Source organism: Rhododendron vialii, chromosome 9a (genome assembly GCF_030253575.1).
Source record: "Rhododendron vialii isolate Sample 1 chromosome 9a, ASM3025357v1".
In the NCBI taxonomy this organism is placed as follows: Eukaryota; Viridiplantae; Streptophyta; class Magnoliopsida; order Ericales; family Ericaceae; genus Rhododendron; species Rhododendron vialii.
The window spans coordinates 37,714,204-37,720,615 of record NC_080565.1 but is presented as its reverse complement, the minus strand read 5'-3'; positions in this window follow the sequence as shown (position 1 = coordinate 37,720,615).

Sequence of the window (6,412 nt, the reverse complement as noted above, 5' to 3'; positions counted from 1 at the left end):
ATTATGACCATCTAGGATAAAATGATTAAAAAAATAAAATCTTTCCACCGGTTTAAATATATTAAAATTTGGAACACTTAATTTTTTAACTATATTTTTAAATATATAAACTGTCTAAAAAGTTAAAAAAATTAAACATTGGTTCAAAGTTGCCCGTTGGTTCAAAACTCTTTTAGGGTGTCCATTGAAAGGCCTTGGAGTCACAAATTTATTAGGACCATTAGGATGAAATGATCAGAAAAATAACAACTTTGCGCCGGTTCAAACGGATTGAAAATTGAAACACTTATTTTAGTAACTATATTTTTTAATCTATAAAGGACAAAAAAATAAAAATAAAACAGTCGGATAAACATGATCAATTGAAACACTTTTTTTTCTCTCAATTACTTTACAAAGCCTAGAATTAGACTTGAACCTATTATTAAAGAGAAAAAAAAATTCAAACTGAAAAGAAAGAAAAGGAAATAAAATGAAAAAAAAACGAAATTGAAAAAAAAACGAAAAAAAAAACGAAACTGAAAAGAAAAGAAAAAAAAAGAAGAAGAAACAAACGGTAAAAAAAAAAAGAAAGAAAAGAGAGAGAGAGAGAGAGGCGGGGGTATAATGGGAAAAGAGAGGTAGGGCCGGGGGATGTGTCAGGGGGGGATTAGCAATTTACCTTCCGCAGGCCTTTTGTAAGAGTTCACTTGTCGTGGGCGCCCTCATTTCCACTGGCGATAGCATAAGTTTCGTGTTTTTCGTTTTACAAATAAGCGTTCGGTGCTAATACAATTATACTTTTCTTGCTATTAACGAAGTTCTTACGGTCCAAGGAAAAAAAATATAGATGTCACATAATCATCATTTTGATGCTCTTAAATTCTTCTCCTACCCTTTCACCTTTTTAAGTTGCAAAAAACTAATAACTGTGAACATATAAATAGGTTTTTGTAAAAATAATTTTGAGACTAAAAAAAATTATTTATTAGAAATAGAAAATAATTTTTGAACTTTTTTCAAATTTTTTTGAAAAAATTAAAGAGTTTTAAGAAAAGCAGCTTTTGTGTAACTATGATTTTTTAGAAAATTAGAAGCCGGTCCTTCTTTTTAGGCTTGATTTGATCCCAACCCTAAATATTTTTTTCCAAACCTATATAGGCTTGGTAATTTTACGTAATGACTTTTATACCCAAATGCATCAAATCAGACCCCCTCTCCCTCTCTCTCCTCTGAAATACTCCCTCCCCGTCACCGATTTCCCAAACCCAACCACACACGTCTTCAACCGAGCCCCAACCAATTCAGTTCCAGAGAAGACGACGACGTGGCCGTGGGCGACTAACAGTCGTAGATGTCGTGGCCGTCGTCGGAGACTTGGACGAGTTTGAGGCCGTTGACAGAGGTGGAGCCGGCGTCGGCAAACCCATCGACGCCATCAACGTGGCACGCGAGCCCGAGTTCTCCGACTGGCCGATATCTCGTCACGACTTGTCGCGAATCGCCGAGAGCCCGACCCCTCGCGGCAGCGGCTCTGCAAGGGTTTCGTTCGGGCGAATCGAACAATAATAGCATACCCGAACTGATCCACCGTGGGTCCAATTTCACTGGCGGTGACGGAGGCGAGGTGTTGGTTTTCACGTCCAACTCGCTAGGGCGTAATTCGAGCTTGTTGATGACGGAGACCAAATCGAGACTGCTACACCCAACGAAGCAAGATAACAGATCACAGAGGATAATAAAGTTCAATGATTTACCAGACGAGTGTAGAACGATGAAGTAAAATACACTTTCTGCTCTCTCTTTTTTTTTGGTCTGTGGTTGTAATTAGGAAAGGTTATGTGGTGATTGTTTGTGGTCTTCACTCTTCGACGATAAAGAAGACAAATTGGATGAATTGTAGTTTCATTGGACCATAGTTTGTCAGGCCAAAAACTAATACGAGTGCCAAAATATCAGAAAATAAAATTTTAACTATGAGAATTGATAGTTCAAATAGCCAGTTCTCATAGCTCAATTCAAATAGTCAGTTATGAGACTTGGAAGTTAAAAATTCAATTCTAAATCAATTTATTTCCTGTGTGAACTATTACTTTTTTTATTTTGATTACTTTTCGAAGACATGATAGTGAGAACATTTATAATTATATTTGATTTGATTACCATTTTATTTTTGTCCAATTTTTATTCGTGTGTATATTTTCTATGAGAACTGTGCATTTTTCTATGAGAACTGTGTATTTTTCTATGAGGACTGCGTATTTTTCTATGAGAACTGTGTATTGTCCATGAGAATTGTCTATTAGAACTGTGTATTTTCTATGAAAACTATATATTTTTTATGAAAACTGTGTATTTTAGTGTATGGTAAGACTATGTGAAGTATGTATTTTTTAGTTCACATAGCCTAGTTCTCATAACTAGTTTACAAAGCTAGTTCTCTATGAGAACAATTACTTCTCATAACCAATTCTCATATAACTGACTATGAGAACTAACAGAACTGACTATGAGAATTGGCAGTTCACATAGCCAGTTCTCATAGAACTGACTATGAGACTTGGCAATTCTCATAGCCAGTTCACATATCCAATGGTATTTTTGTCCGAAATAATATGATTCAGAAATTGATTCTAAAAATATAGCTCTCATAGCCTTAGTTCTCATAACCATAGTTTAGAGGTACTTTCTAGGAGATTTGTGTATTTGTCCATGAGAACTGTGTATTTTCTATGAGAACTGTGTATTATACATGAGAACTATGTATTTTCTACATGAACTGTGTATTTTTCTATGAGAATTGTATATTTTTCTATGATAACTATTTATAAGAACCGTGTATTTTTCTAAGAGAACTGTGTATTTTTTATGAGAACTGTGTATTGTCCATGACAACTATCTATGAGAATTGTGTATTTTCTATGAAAATTGAGTATTGTCCATGAGAACTGTGTATTTTCTATGACAACTACGTATTTTCTATAAGAATTCTGTATTTTAGTATGTGCTGAGACTATTTGAACTAAGTATTTTTCATTCACATAGCCATTTCACATAGTTCTCGTAGAACTAACTATGAGAATTAACAGTTCTCATAACTAGTTCACATAGCTAAGGATATTTTTGTCCGAAACAGTTTTCATAAAGACAATTCTCATAGGGACAATTCTCGTAGAAATTGTTATCATAGACACTTCTTAGACAATTCTCCAACTGATTGATGAACTGAGTGATGTCGGAGTGAAGTTTTTGCCCACCGCCAATTCCCTTCACCATTTCTCTCTCTCTCTAGAATTTTGCAAAAAAATAAAAAGTTAACAAGAAAAAGAAGAAGACGATGACAGCATAGGGAAAGAGAGAGTAATGATGTTTGGGTCCAAAGAAAATAATCAAAGAAAAAAAGTAATAGTTCACATAGGAAATAAATTGATTTAGAATTGAATTTTTAACTGCAAGTCTCAGTTAATTCTACGAGAACTGCTCAACTCTCATAGAAAACTGGCTATGTGAACTGAGTTATAAGAACTGGCTATGTGAACTGTCAATTCTCATAGTCAGTTCTATGAGAACTATCAGTTCTCATAGTCAATTATATGAAAATTGACTATGAGAACTGGACTATGTGAACTGACTATGTGAAATAATTCTCATAGAAAATACACAATTCTCATAGAAAAAATCATAGTTTTGGTAGAAAATATATAGTTCTAGTAGAAAAAATAGAAAATATACAGTTCTTATAGTAAAAAATACACAAAAATATAGTCAGTTCACATAACTCCAATACACACTGTTCACATATGCCACCACACAATTCACATGGCCCAACACAGACTAAAAATGCATAGTTCACCTAAATTCACCTAAATTCACATAACTCCAATACTAAAATTGTGTATTTTTCTATGAGAACTGTGTGTTATTCATGAGAACTGTCTATGAGAATTGAGTATTTTTCTACAAGAACTGTGTATTATCTATGAGACCTGTCTATTAGAACCATATATTTTCTATGATAACTATATATATTTTATGAAAACTGTGTATTTTAGTGTGTGGTAAGACTATGTGAACTGTGTATTTTTCAGTTCACATAGCCAGTTCACATAGTCCAGTTCACAAAGCTAGTTCTTTATGAGAACAGTCACTTTTCATAGCCAATTCTCATAGGAGTGACTATGAAAACTGGCAGTTTTTATAGAACTGATTATGAGAATTGACAGTTCTCATAGCCAGTTCATATAACTAAGGGTATTTTTGTCCGAAACAGTTTTCATAGGGACAATTCTCATAGAAATAGTTCTCATAGACAATTCTCATAGAAACAGTTCTCATAGAATTTTCTCATAGCAAATTGTATTTTTTTAATCTTTCATAATTTCATATTCAATATGGATCTTGTTTAGTAGATATCGTCGAGTAGATTCCAAAAATATAATTTTTTAAAAAAATAAATATCTACAACAAAAGATATGACTTTTTGAAATTTAAACAATGTTTTAATGGTGCACCAGTGCTCATGGAGCATTGGATAATTTTTCTATACTAGATGCTCTCTAGTTCTGTGTGCTGATGCGCGTGAAGAGACAAAGTTGGAATAAAAAATACAAATAATTGTACAGGACTAAATGAAGACCGAGCCTAAGTTTTTGGGCTGGCCTAAAAATTCCCCATGATTTTTTGAAAAAATAGCTTTTATATAAGAAAAGGTCTTAAAAAAACATTTTCTTATACAAAACAATTTTTTGAAAAAATAACAAATTTTTTTGTGTACAAATGTTTTTTAAAAACAGTTAAAAAACGATTTTTTTGGCAAAAACAGTTTAAAAAAATCTTTAAGTAAAATATTTTTTTTTGAAAACATTGTTGAAAATGAAAAAGAGAGGGGAAAAGGGAAGAGATAGAACCTTTTTTTTTTGTAATGATGTGTATATTTGATTGAGAATGTAAGGTTCATTAAATTTGATTATTGGTAAAAGATTGTTAATTTTGGTTATCGAAAGTCCAAAATTTGATTATTTCTAAGCTGGTGCTAAGTTTGATTATAGTATTGTGAGCCATATTTTGCATTAATATTGTTATTAACTTTAAAAATCTAGCACTTTTGGTTATGTCACTGTGGATTCTCTAAGAGTTCGTTTCTACTAGATTAATTTTTATACTTTTCGATTCCTATCGTCGAGACGAACAATCAATTCAAAAAATTGACCTGAAACTAGTAAAAAAATTAGGTTAAAACGACAAAAAGACTTGGTTAAAAAGATCAAAAAAATTTATGACAAAGAGGGCCTAAATTCTCATTGTACGCTCCCGTTCTTGATTTCCATTCTCACAATTTTAATATCTGAAGATATTTTCTTTTCTTGAACAACATGTGAAGATATTTGCAAAACAAAACACATTTTCCCATCTCTCTTATTAACAAGACCGGCTCTGAGATTTTGAAGGCCTAAGACGATCTTCGAAAGTGAGACCCTTAATAATTATAAACGAAAATAAAATAAAAAGTCGATCACACCGAATAATTTTGATTCGGACATAGTATTTGTTTGCAATGAGAAGTACCGGAGTAGTAGCATTTAAGGGGGAAAAAAGATGCATCCATACACCCACTGCACTGAATAATTTTGAAGGGCCCCAGAGACTTTTAGCAATCCCGTGACCTTTTATTCCTCCTTTTTGTTTTTTTTTTCTTTTGTTTTTTCCTGCATTCCGTGTTCCATTTTTCTAGGCCATTGGGGCTTAAGTATAAAATGTCTTCTTAGGTTTAAAGTTGGGCCCTAAAACAACATATATATACTAGGTTCTAAAAATAAGTGGGAGCCCTATTTTTTGACATTTTTGGGGAGTTTAAGGCCCACGCCTCTTGGGCCTTAGCCCAGAGCCGGCAGTGCTTATTAACGTGAATGTACACACATTATATGATTTACCATTTGAAGGGTGACGACGGACGACCATAACATACACTCTTTTAAGGGAAAATGACGGCTCATGATGTGTTTTGATAATTAATATCCGTCAAGAACATGCTAAGAACATGTGTTAATACTAAAAATGTCTTTGACGGATATTAATTATCAAAACACGTCATTGGCCATCATTTTTCCCTCTTTTAATTGCAAAGTGAGGCCCATCCGAGCCCATAGAAACTGGATTTTGTTTTAGTCGTTGTTGATAATTTTACATTAATCAGATCTCGTCAAACCCTTTTTTTAGTTTGTATCGTTTAATGTCTTTTCATACGGATCCGGGGTGATGTAGTATACTCCTGCTAGAAGGCACACTTACAAAAAGGTTTAAGAATATTTATTGTACTCTATGAAAAATCTGTAAAATTAACAAACCTATGTTTGGCAATATTGCAGATTTTGCCTAGTCTTGGAGTGCAAGTCAAGTACTGTTGAGAGAATAAGGCAACTTATAGTGAAGCATA